Source organism: Clarias gariepinus, chromosome 16 (assembly GCF_024256425.1).
Source record: "Clarias gariepinus isolate MV-2021 ecotype Netherlands chromosome 16, CGAR_prim_01v2, whole genome shotgun sequence".
Classification (NCBI taxonomy): Eukaryota; Metazoa; Chordata; class Actinopteri; order Siluriformes; family Clariidae; genus Clarias; species Clarias gariepinus.
In genome coordinates, this window is record NC_071115.1 from 9,905,704 (window position 1) to 9,918,695 (window position 12,992).

The 12,992-nt window shown below is 43.6% G+C and overlaps 1 pseudogene; it reads right to left on the reverse strand.

Annotated features, from left to right (window-relative positions):
- Nucleotides 1-4,808: 4,808 nt before the first annotated feature.
- LOC128544958 (uncharacterized) lies at nucleotides 4,809-12,580 on the reverse strand (annotated as a pseudogene).
- Nucleotides 12,581-12,992: the final 412 nt, after the last annotated feature.

Here is a 12,992-nt window from a genome sequence, read left to right on the forward strand (position 1 = left end):
AAAATGTTCTGCTGCACTTAAGGTTCCTAAGAGAATAGTGGCCTCCATAATCCTTAAATGGAAGAGGTTTGGGATGACCAGAACCCCTCCTAAAGCTGGCCATCCGGCCAAACTGAGTTATCGGGGAAGAAAAGCGTTGGTGAGAGAGGTAAAGAAGAACCCAAAGATTACTGTGGCTGAGCTCCAGAGATGCAGTCGGGAGATGGGAGAAAGTTGTAGAAAGTCAACCATCACTGCAGCCCTCCACTAGTCGGGGCTTTATGGCAGAGTGGCCCGATGGAAGCCTCTCCTCAGGGATATATACAGGGATATCCTGAATGAAATTCTCCTCCAGAGTGCTTAGGACCTCAGACTGGGCCGAAGGTTTACCTTCCAACAAGACAATGAACCTAAGCACACAGCTAAAATAATTAAGGAGTGGCTTCACACCAACTCTGTAACTGTTCTTAAATGGTCCAGCTAGAGCCCTGACTTAAACCCAATTGAGCATCTTTGAAGAGACCTAAAATTGACTGTCCACCAATATTTACCATTCAACCTGACATAACTGGAGAAGATCCCCAAATCCAGATGTGAAAAACTTGTCACATCTTTCCCAAAAAGACTTATGGCTGTATTACATCAAAAGGGTGCTTCTACTAAATACTGAGCAACGGGTCTAAATACTTAGGCCCATGTGATATTTCAGTTTTTCTTTTTTAATAAATCTGCAAAAATGTCAACAATTCTGTGTTTTTCTGTCAATATGAGGTGCTGTTTGTACATTAATAAGAAAAAATAGACTTAAATGATTTTAGCAAATGGCTGCAATATAACAGGGTGAAAAGTTTAAGTGGGTCTGAATACTTTCCTTACCCACTGTATGTAATCTGTAAGTCAGAAAGCAGTCATTCCCAATCCATTATTGTGTGTGAAAGTCATCCTACAAGCCCCACACCTTATACCCCCCCCCCCCCCCCCGTTATTCCTGCTGTTATATCCATATTTTACCTATGCGATTTGTCTATGTGAGGACCGACGCGCAGAAAGATTGAAACCTAATCACAGCACCAAAACTCGCCGTGAATCATAATAAACCGTATTTACAGCTACTGCGCTACTGTATTTACACCTATCTCACATATGCGGTTTGACTCGCAGTGAGATGTGTTGTTAGGCACCGTGAGCCGCCCGCAAATGCCCGCCGATGTTCCGTAAAAGTTCTGCAAGGTCCACGAGCTTCCACGGGGACCGCCAAAAAAATTAAACATGTTTGATTTCTAATAAACATTAGTTTTTTTTCTTTCATTGTTTTAAGCGTGGCCTTAGTCAATTTCATTGTGTTTAGTCAATGTAGCATATCCCCACCTACAACATTTTCTACCAGCTGCCACTGCTATAAATACATAACTAAGAGAAGATTTACTATTTATATATAAATAAGATACACATAATAAGATGTACTAGGAGAATAAAATATGTGTTTTATGTTAATAATAGAGTATGAGATACTATGAAGAAAGCGCGTACCACTCTGAAAAGTGACGGCACGTCAGTTCGCCATAGTGACAGTAATTATGCATCATGTTTATTTTCCAATCGCATTTTCAAAGAATATTGCTATAGCTGTCAGTTGCCGTTTAGTTATTTCCATGAAGCTATTAACAGAATAGAGTGTAATTTTGTAAAATGACTGGAAAATATTCCTGACAGGTGACACCGAGATTTGGACCTCTTGATCTTCAATGAGAACGCTCTACCACTGAGCTATATCCCGAAGATGTGATACAGCTGGAGCGAGTCTGATAGTTTTGTTGTTTTTGTCCTTAGTTTTGAAAACTTGAGCAAACTGCTGCTAAATGCACTACCACTGAACTACACCTTCAGGACATGACTTAGATTATTGTTGTAAGGTTGAATTGGGGTGGTTTTCAGAGAATAGCAACATATGTTTCACTGGGCCTTACGACAACAGCCTTTTGGTTATTTCCCTGACTCTATTAACAGAGCACAACTCTGTAAGCTTAAAGCAAACCAACCCTGCCAGGGGGCAGCAGGATTTAAACCAGGGACCTCTTGATCTGCAGTCAAATGCTCTAGCACTGAGCTATACCCCCAAGACATGTCTCAGTTCATTTCTGCAAAGTTTGTAGAGCATAATACTATAGCTTACACTGGGCATTATGACAACATTTTGGTTATTTCCCTGACTCTATTATAAGAGAATAGTTCGGTAAGCTTAAAGCAAACTAACCCTGCCAGGGGCACCCGGATTTGAACAGGGGACGACTTGATCTGCAGTCAAATGCTCTGTTTTTTTCCTTATTTATACCATACTAAAAAAAACTGCTGTCAAATCGTCTACCAATGACCTATACTGGTAGGGTATTTCTCAGGTTATTGTTGCAAAGTTTATTTTGGGTGGTTTGCAGTGCGTAATACCATAGCTTTTCCTGGGCTTTAGGACAACAGCCTTTTGTTTATTTCCCTCAATCTATTAACAGAGTACAACTTGGTAAGCTTCAAGCAAACAAACCTGGCAGGGGGCACCCAGATTTGAACCGGGGACCTCTTGATCTGGGGTGAAACACTCTACCACTGAGCTATACCCTCGAAAGATGACTGAGTTTCTTGTTGGGGTGGTTTGCAGAGCATGATACCATAGTTTTCAATGGGCTTTACAACAATAGCTTTTTGGTTATTTCCCTGACTCTATTACCAGAGCACAACTCTGTGTAGAGTTTTAACATAATAATGACAATGAATGGCTACCGGCATTCTTCATCATTAATTTGTAGGGTTTACATAATAATGACATCGAATGACGGTTGCATTGTCCACCAATAAATGTAGACATTTTAATGTGGACACAATGCCAACGCATCCTTCACCATTAATAAGTAATGTTTAGCTCTGGGTCAGAGTTCGGGTTCGGGTTCGGGTTAATTTGATTAACTGAATCAAAATTATAATGTAAACTTTATCGACTACCCGTCCAGTGTTTAGCACAATTTAGTGTATCTTACCAGTTCTGGTTATCACATGGCCAACGGCTATAACACACAATCTAGTACTTAGCAATTATGAGCAAGGTAACAAGATCTGGGCAAATGTTTAGACTTCAAAATACATGACCAAGACAACAGTTCTTTATAAAGAAACGAGAATTTATTTGACTAATCTACGATACATGAAACTACGCTACTTAAACGCACGCACATACACATACACATACATACATACAAACAGTTTGGCAAGTGAAAATGAATGAAATTATTTTAGTACTGTTTACTAGATCAACGAAAGTCACAAGAGCAGAGTCTTGGGTTTAATCTTACGGTTTAGTTATAAAACGAGCACCACTTCAGCAAGGTATGCAGCATTGTTTGTTTACTTGCGTTATGTTTCGTTCTCATCCGTGGGTCCAGCGAAGGGAATCACGGCGTTGCTGATTGGTTGGTGCGCTGTTGTAGAGATGACGTCAGTCGGGAAAGCCCTTCGGTGTGGCGTTGGTTGCCTGGTTACCAATGGCTGCGCTCTGGAACTACTCCTGAGGTTTCCTTCGTTGCGGGACTTTGGAGTTCTGTCACGAAGTCTCGTTGAGAGTTCTTAAAGAGCAGATGATGCCAGCAGCGGGGGCATACCGCCGGAAGGGCGGAAGCCCGAGCTGCTTGGAAGATGTTGTAGGTTGCAGTTGTGATGTTAACTTCTCCACTTTTCCCTTTGTAGACTTCCTTAGGGTTTTTGTCCCTGCGGGGTCAGTCCGTCCCACAGGTGATTGGTCCAATCAGATGTGGTTGCGGGGCTTCCTCCTGTTGTGCATAAATTAGCCCGGTGTTTCGGCTGTCACGTGTGATTCGTCCGGTTGGAGTTTTTAATACTTTATAAAAAGTAATTTTGCATGATCTCAGTTCATGCTACCAATTTCTCGTGTTCACCAACATTCTTGGAATAAAGCCAGCTTGAGATTGACACCAAACATTACATATCTTACCCATTAATTCCTTCCTTTATCTAATAAAAGGGTTTGTAAATGCTGATTACCCCTTTTAAAGTTATGCAGAATAATCAAACATATACATAGGAATAAAAGGGACTGAGTAAATATATGTGAATACGTTTTGCCCTACTGGCACACTTTAAAGATGTTTAAAATAGTGTCCATGCCGTATCCCTTTGTTCATGGAAAGGCATGTCTTCCGAGGTCAAGAGAGTGTCCAGGCGTGATAGGTTCTCCCCGTCACTGACAACGATTTACTTACACTTTGGGTGAAAAGAGTCAACCTAATTTTTGGGAGCTGTACTTAAGCTTGGTTAGGATAATTCCCTGATCAAAGAAAGAAAAAACGCAGGGAAAAAAAAGACTAACACAAAAGAGAAAGGGCCACAAGGACACAAATAGGTTGAGGCAACTAAACTAGTGTCGCATGTGTGGAGCAACTCCTCTTTACTAGACATTGGGCCTAGCAGTGCAGACAGATGAGGGTGATTAGGGGTTTGTGTTCACAAAAATAAATTAAAGACTGTGTATACCTTCCTAGAAGGAATGAACTATGTTGGTGTGGTGAAAGGTATAGGACAGTTGATCTGTGTCAGTGTTCTGTTCTTCCCCCTTTTCCTATCAGTTTGGGACAACTCTTCAATCATCCTTCTCATCAGTTCTTGAAAGTCTTGATGTTGGTGATGTCTTCAGCTTATTTGTGGCTTGGTCTGGATTAGCTTAGACTTTTGATGAGTTTCTTTGTCGAATCATTGTTCTGATTCAGGGTCAGCAAATTCTTTGATGAGAGCTTCCTAAAGCAGATGGTAGTCAGTCTTCGGTGAGTTGTTTAAGGTCTGCGCCGTGCGATGCTCTGTGGCTGGAGGGAGCAGGTTCCCGGTGTTCTGCCATGAGGTAGGGTTCTTTGGAGGGAGCTGGGGGACGGATCATGGCACCATTTACAGGCGGGCTTGAGTTCCTCTGTGACGCTGTAGGACTCTTCTTTGCTATGGTCCAGCTGTCGCATGAGGTAGCTGATCTCGTTCCTTGCTTGTCCAGGTGAGTTTTGAGGACTTTAATTCTGCCATTTTTCTCCCTGGGGTTAGACTCTGCCTTTTCTAGTAGTTCTTCTGCATACTGCAGCCTGTCGGGGAGATCAGCGTAGTTTGCCTTGCCTTGTTCACTTTCACTTGTAGTAGTTGCCAGAATTTCTGGCAGCACGGTGACTTCCACTTTGTCCTCTTCTACCTCGTCACCCCCTTTCCATCGATCCTGAGCTTCCAGTTCCAGTTGCTTGATGCGATGTTGCGCACGCCAGCTCCTGCTGTAGACAGCGTGCCTGTCGCTCAGCTTGAGGGCGACGATGAGTGTGTGCCGTAAGGAGCCGGTAATGTTGGACAGTTCATTGGGACTGTAGCACTAACTTGGGTCTTGTCTCATACGGCTTGTTAAGTTGTCGTCTAGCTGGTCCGGCGTCTGGTACTTTAGTGTTTCGGCAACCTTATGTAGGAGGCTGTCGGTTGCCACACTTGGCCATGTCTTCAGATCTTTTCAGCGACTGACAGGTCTGTGGTGCGAGACATGTTTTGATGGGGTCCTAAAACCACGACTGACAGATGTGAGAGAAAGAAACAAAACAGAAAAAAGAACAGAGAAAAAAAACTCTCATACTCTGGTGGGCTTGCTACTAACTGGGAGTTTCTGTGGCAAGAGCTAGTGAACACGCGGTTAGCACGGCTAAAGAACAGATGCAGAAAAGAAGAACACCACAGAGCAAGGGATAGTGTAGCAATGGTAATTGTCTACTTTCCTATAAGAGGAGGTTCCTTTTTTGTGTAAGGAGAGGTTAGAGCTAATGTTAAGCTGAGGAAAAACAAACAAAATCCGCATTTCTGTGGCGGAATAAGTTCAATGCCAAATTTTGTTTTTCCCTCCCCCTTTTGTTTTTATTAAGTTTAATTTGGAAGGGTGGTCCTAAGTAAAGTGGTTTCAAGATGTGGATTTCTCAGTATGTGATTGTTGTTTAAGATTTTCTCTAGGCGAAAGAAACAATAACAATGACGATATTGGTTAACTCAGCATTAGGATTGACAACCGTACACAAATTGAAACGCTTTTAAACGCGTCTTCAAAATTTTATGGACAGTTTCCTAGTTGACCTGCTTAAACCTTGGCTAGGTATGATTCCAGCACAAAAAGGGAAGGTACGGTGAGAGTTGGGCGCCTTTGAACCTAAGAATTCACGCTTTAACAATATGTAACGTTTCTACGGGCCTCTGCTTTTGTGACTTTCACAGGTACAAACCCAGAACAGTAACGCTAATCAAACCAGAAGAGGAAACTGAGAAAGAGAGAAAAAGAAAGTGTGGGGTTTTCCCCTAATGTTAGGACACTTAACAGGGTTGACCAAGTTAGTTAAAATTGGGTGACAAAAGACCTGGTGGATAATAAGAAAACTTTCAAATTTGAATTAGAAATTATGAATTATAGCTAATTATTGAGCATTAATTAGCACTAAAATTGGTAGGAGCAATTTGTTATTAACTCCATTGATCGTCTATCACCGGCGCCATCTTGGATTCCAAGATGGCGCCGGTGAGGTCGGCTGCCGTCACGACTGCTCCGACCACCTTTTCTTTGTTTTTGTTCTTTAAGTTAGTTTACAGCGTTTTAAAACCGGCAAAATTACCACCATAGCGTACATTAGTTATGATAGAGACACTCTTGCTTCTATTGGTATACAATGTACTCACAATTCAACATTTTTAACTCCGGATCCGAGCTGGCCGAGTGAGATCCTGAGGGACAACAAAGGACGCGACGCGAAGCGGCGGCCCAGAGGGAAACGAGCCGGCGTCAGGAACAGGCTGAGAGCCCGTGCACACCGCACACCTCTGCCTAGCATCCTGCTCGCCAACGTCCAGTCACTGGAAAACAAGCTCGATGACCTCAGGGCCAGGATAAAGTTCCAGAGAGACATTCGGGACTGCAATCTCCTCTGCTTCACCGAGACATGGCTGAACCCAGCGGTGCCGGACCATGCCATCCAGCCGGCCGAGTTCTTCTCGGTTCACCGCATGGACAGGACGCGGGACTCGGGGAAGTCAAGGGGAGGCGGCGTGTGTTTAATGGTGAACAGCAGCTGGTGCAACAGCGCGAGCGTTGTGACTCTTACACACTCCTGCACACCAAACCTGGAACTACTGTTCATCATGTGTCGTCCTTGTTACCTTCCTCGGGAGTTTACATCGGTCATAATCAGCGCCGTTTATATTCCACCACAAGCGGACACGGACACTGCCTTATGCGAGCTGCATGAGGCACTCACACAGCACCAAACACAACACCGGGACGGCTACAAGGCACAATCTTGTCCACCGTTTGGTAAATCTGACCACGCCGCCATCTTCCTCATGCCAAAATACAAACAAAGGCTGAAACAGGAAGTTCCGGTTCAGAGGGAGGTCGCGCGCTGGACGGACCAATCGGTGGCCGCGTTACAGGACGCACTCGATGATGCAGACTGGGACATGTTCAGAAACAGCTCCGATGGTGACGTCAGCGTGTTTACGGAAGCGGTTGTGGGATTCATCGGGAAACTAGCGAACGATACCGTAGAAAAAAAGACTATTAAAACGTTTCCCAACCAGAAGCCGTGGGTGGATAAAACCATCCGCAACGCTCTGAAATCTCGCACCGCTGCCTACAACACGGGACTCGCGTCGGGGGACATGGAACCATACAAGGCTGCGTCATACAGCGTCCGGAAGACGGTGAAAGAGGCGAAGCAGCGCTACGGGAGGAAACTAGAGTCACAACTCCAACAGAGTGACTCTAGGAGCCTGTGGCAGGGATTAAGGACAATAACGGATTATAAAGCACCAACATCCGGTATGTTAAACGCAGACGTGACTCTGGCAGATGAGCTGAACACTTTCTATGCTCGCTTCGAGGCTGCAGCTAAGGACGCTAGCGATGCTAATGCTAGCGGCGCTAACGGCTGCAGACAGGAAGTCACTGCCAGCACCGGAAGCGCGTTCATCATCACCGAGCATGACGTGAGGAGAGCCTTCAAGAGAGTGAACACCAGGAAAGCAGCAGGACCAGACGGCATCTCAGGCCGTATCCTCAGATCCTGCGCAGACCAGCTAGCACCTGTGTTCACTGAGATATTCAACATCTCTTTATCTCAGTCGGTGATCCCCACATGCTTCAAAGAGTCCATTATTGTTCCTGTCCCAAAGAAACCTCATCCTGCTTCCCTCAATGATTATCGCCCTGTAGCCCTCACTTCAGTAGTGATGAAGTGCTTTGAACGCCTGGTCAGAGACTTCATCATCTCTTCACTACCAGACACACTCGACCCACTACAGTTCGCTTATCGTCCAAACCGTTCCACGGACGATGCAATCTCTCATCTCCTCCATACATCTCTCACTCACCTGGACACTCGGAGGGGGAATTATGTGAAAATGCTCTTCATCGACTACAGTTCTGCATTTAATACCATAATTCCCTCCACACTTACCACCAAGCTGGAGCACCTGGGACTCAGCTCATCTATGTGTCAGTGGATCTCCAACTTCCTAACTGGCAGACCACAGGCAGTAAGGATGGGCGGACATGTCTCAGCCTCCCTCACTCTCAGCACTGGAGCCCCCCAGGGTTGTGTTCTGAGCCCCCTGCTGTACTCTCTGTACACCCACGACTGCGTGGCCACTACCAGCTCCACCACCATCATCAAGTTTGCTGACGACACTGTTGTGGTGGGCCTGATCACGAACAACGATGAGACGGCCTACCTGGAGGAGGTTGGAAATCTGGAGAACTGGTGCCAGAGAAACAATCTCCTCCTGAACGTCAGTAAGACAAAGGAGCTGATAGTGGACTTTAGTACAAAGCAGGTGAGGAACTACCAGACCCCCGTCATCAACAGGAGCCCAGTGGAGAGAGTGGACAGCTTCAGATACCTCGGTGTTCACATCACGCAGGACCTGGCATGGTCCTGTCACATCAACACTGTGGTAAAAAAGGCCCGGCAGCGTCTCTACCACCTCAGACGCTTGAGAGACTTTAGACTGCCCTCCAAGGTGCTCAGGAATTTCTACTCCTGCACCATAGAGAGCATCCTGACGGGAAATATCACGACCTGGTTCGGGAACAGCACCATGCAGGACAGACGAGCTCTACAGAGGGTGGTGCGATCAGCTGAGCGCATCATCCGCATCGAGCTCCCTCACCTGCAATCGATTTACAGCAAGCGGTGCTTGACCAAGGCCAGAAAGATCGTGAAGGACCTCAGCCACCCCAATAAAGGACTGTTTACTCTGTTGCGGTCTGGGAAGCGATTCCGCTCCTTGAAGGCCAACACAGAGAGACTGAGGAGGAGCTTCTTCCCGCAGGCGATAAGGTCTCTCAACCACAACCACACCACTATGCAGAACTAACACAATCTTTTCATAATTGGTCAAATCTATCAATCTTCTTACATCCATGAACACTATGGACAATTACACGCTCACCTTCCTTTATATATACACTACATGTCGTACGTTACATCCTGGACCATTGCACAAAGACACTTTAATAACTTTGCACACCTACCTTCACAACTACACTACATTTTACAGTTTTACGTTTACATCCTGGACCAGTGCACAAAGACACTTTAATAACCTCTGCACTAAGACACTTTGTTCTATGCATATTTGCACACACCGTACAGTATATTTCAATGTGCACAGTATATTTCTATTTTGTACATCATTTTTCTATTTTTATTTTTAGTTCTATTTTTTCCTAGCACATTTCTATTTTTATTTTTAGTTCTATTTTTCCTAGTTTAATTTAATTTTTTTATTTAATTTCTATCGTATTTCTTTTATTCATATTTATTTCTTATTTGTAAAATTTAATTCTCTTTTAGGGTCAATGGCAGTCTTATAAGCATTTCACTACATTTCGTACTGTGTATGTTTGTGTATGTGACAAATAAAATTTGAATTTGAATTTGAATTTCATTAAATTAGAGACCCAACTTCTAATTTATTACTTAATGAATTTTAGAGAATTTCAAACTAATAATGATAGGCGATGATCGATTTTGAAAGATGTTTATCATCAAAATCATTTAAGTAGTTACAGTTACAGTGTACGATGAACACCCAAACTGTAATAATTTATAAAATTGAATTCAAGTTTTAATTTAAAACAATTAGACAATGATCAACATTCCAGGATGTCATCAAAATCAATGAAAGTAGTTTTGCTTAATCCATTAAGTATAGGTAAAGTAATCAAGAGGGGGTCAAAAGAGAAAAAGGAAAAAGACCCACTGGTGTGAGGTAAAGTTGGATGTGGAGAGGTTAGGTCACTAACAACTTTTAAACAGTACATTCACAACTGAAAGATGCTATGTGCTAACCGCTAGCCTTCAATGCTACTAGCACAGATGCTACATGCACACAGGCTACAATGTAAACGCGCTAGGTTAGCTCATGCTAGGCTTTGTTTACAATTAGTATTAGATAGTATTAGATAGAGGCAAACTGCGCTTGCGCACTTAAAAGTTATCTTGGAAGAGGTTGTTTAGAGTTTCCGGGTCAGAGTTGTCGCTATGGTTACCTACACTTAAACGAGCGTGCTAGTTCAGCAGTTATGGGTGGTTAGTGAAAATGGCAGCGCATTTAACAATTAACAACCCGAACAACACTACTTAGCTCTTTATAGCTGAACGACGTCAACTCCACTTGTTAAAGTAGGGCACACAAATTAGTTGTTACTACATTTAACACAACAACGTTGCTGAGGTCTCGGCAGATCTCAGCCCTTTGTCAGACAAACATACCGACATTAAACACAAAAACAAACGTGGCTTTTAACCGCACATTTTCCTTATGTAAATTTGCAAGTGGAACATCGCACAGGCAGGTTCACTATCGAGACAAATCAGCTGCACAAAGTTGTGTGTGGCAGGGTTTCTTCGCCGCCTACACACTAAGAATTACTAACAGGGTTTCTACGCTGTTTGTTACACACTAATTTGACTTTGGGAATTGTGCAAATTCGCTGCACAAAGATGCGTGGCAGGGTTTCTTTTCTGCCTACACACTTACAATTAAAAACAACAACTCGAAACTCCAAAGTCCCGCACTCCCGCACAAACCTGTCAGAGGGCACCCGGATTTGACCCGGGGATGACTTGATCTGCAGTCGGATGCTCTGTTTTGTTTTTTTCCTTATTTATAACATAGCAAAAACTGCAGTCCAATGCTCTACCACTGAACTATACCCCCAAAACATGACTCAGTTACTTGTTGCAAAGTTTAATTTGACTGGTTTGCAGAGCATGATAACCATCTTTCACTGGGCATTATGACAACAACATTTTGGTTATTTCCCTGACTTTATTAACAGAAAACAATTCGGCGACCTTAAAGGAAACTCACGCTACGAGGGGGCACCTGGATTTAATCCGGGGACCTCTTGATCTGCAGTCAAATGCTCTACCACTGAGCTATACCCCAAGACATGGCTCAGTTTCTTGTTGCAAAGTTTAATTGGGGTGGTTTGCAGAGCATGATAAACTATCTTTCACTGGTCGTTATGACAACAACATTTTGATTATTTCCCTGACTCTTTTAACAGAGCACAACGCTGTAAGATTAAAGCAAATCAACACTGCCAGGGGGCACCCGGATTTGAACCGGGGACCTCTTAATCTGCAGTCAAATGCTCTACCACTGAACTATACCCCCAAAACATGCCTCGGCTCATTGTTGCAAAGTTTAATTGGGGTGGTTTGAAAAAGCATATTAGTATAGCTTTGACTGGACATTGTGACAACAGACTTTACATTATTTGCCTGACTCTATTAACAGAGCACAGCTCTGTAAGATTAAAGCAAACCAAACCTGACAGGGGCACCCGCATTTGAACCGGGGACCTCTTGATCTGCAGTCAAATGCTCTACCACTGAGCTATAACCCCAAAACATGCCTAGGCTTATTGTTGCAAAGTTTAATTGGGGTGGTTTGCAGAGCATATTAGTATAGCTTTTACTGGACATTACAACAACAGACTTTTGTTTATTTCCCTGACTCTATTAACAGAGCACAACTCTGTAAGATTGTTTTTTCCTTATTCATAAAAACTGAAAAGACTGCAGTTAAATGCTCTACCACTGAGCTATACCTTGAAGACACGACTCAGTCTCTTGTTGCAACGTATACAGTAATTGGGGTGGTTTGCAGAGCATGATAACCATCTTTCACTGGTCGTTATGACAACAACATTTTGGTTATTTCCCTGACTCTATTAACAGAGCACAAGTCTGTAAGATTAAAGCAGAACAACCCTGACAAGGGGCAGCCGGATTTGAACAAGGGACCTCTTGATCTGCAGTCAAATGCTCTACCACTGAGCTATACCCCCAAAACATGCCTCAACTCATTGTTGCAAAGTTTAATTGGGGTGGTTTGAAAAATCATATTAGTATAGCTTTGACTGGACATTGATAAAACAGACTTTTAATTTTTTCCCTGATTTTATTTACAGAAAACATTTCGGTGAACTTAAAGCAAACTCACCCTTGCCAGGAGGCACATGGCTTTCACTGGACATTGTGACAACAGACTTTTCATTATTTGCCGGACTCTATTAAGAGAGCACAACTCTGTAAGATTAAAGCAAACTAAACCTGGCAGGGGGCATCCGGATTTGAACTGGGGACCTCTTGATCTGCAGTCAAATGCTCTACCACTGGGCTATACCCCCAAAACACGCTTAGGCTTAATCTTAAAAAGTTAATTGGGGTGGTTTGCAGAGCATATTAGTATAGCTTTCACTGGACATTACAACAACAGACTTTTGTTTATTTCCCTGACTCTATTAACAGAGCACAACTCTGTAAGATTAAAGCAAAGCAAACCAACCCTGACAGGGGGCACCCGGATTTGAACCAGGGACCTCGTAATCTGCAGTCAAATGCTCTACCACTGAGCTATACCCTGAAGACAGTCTCTTGCTGCAACGT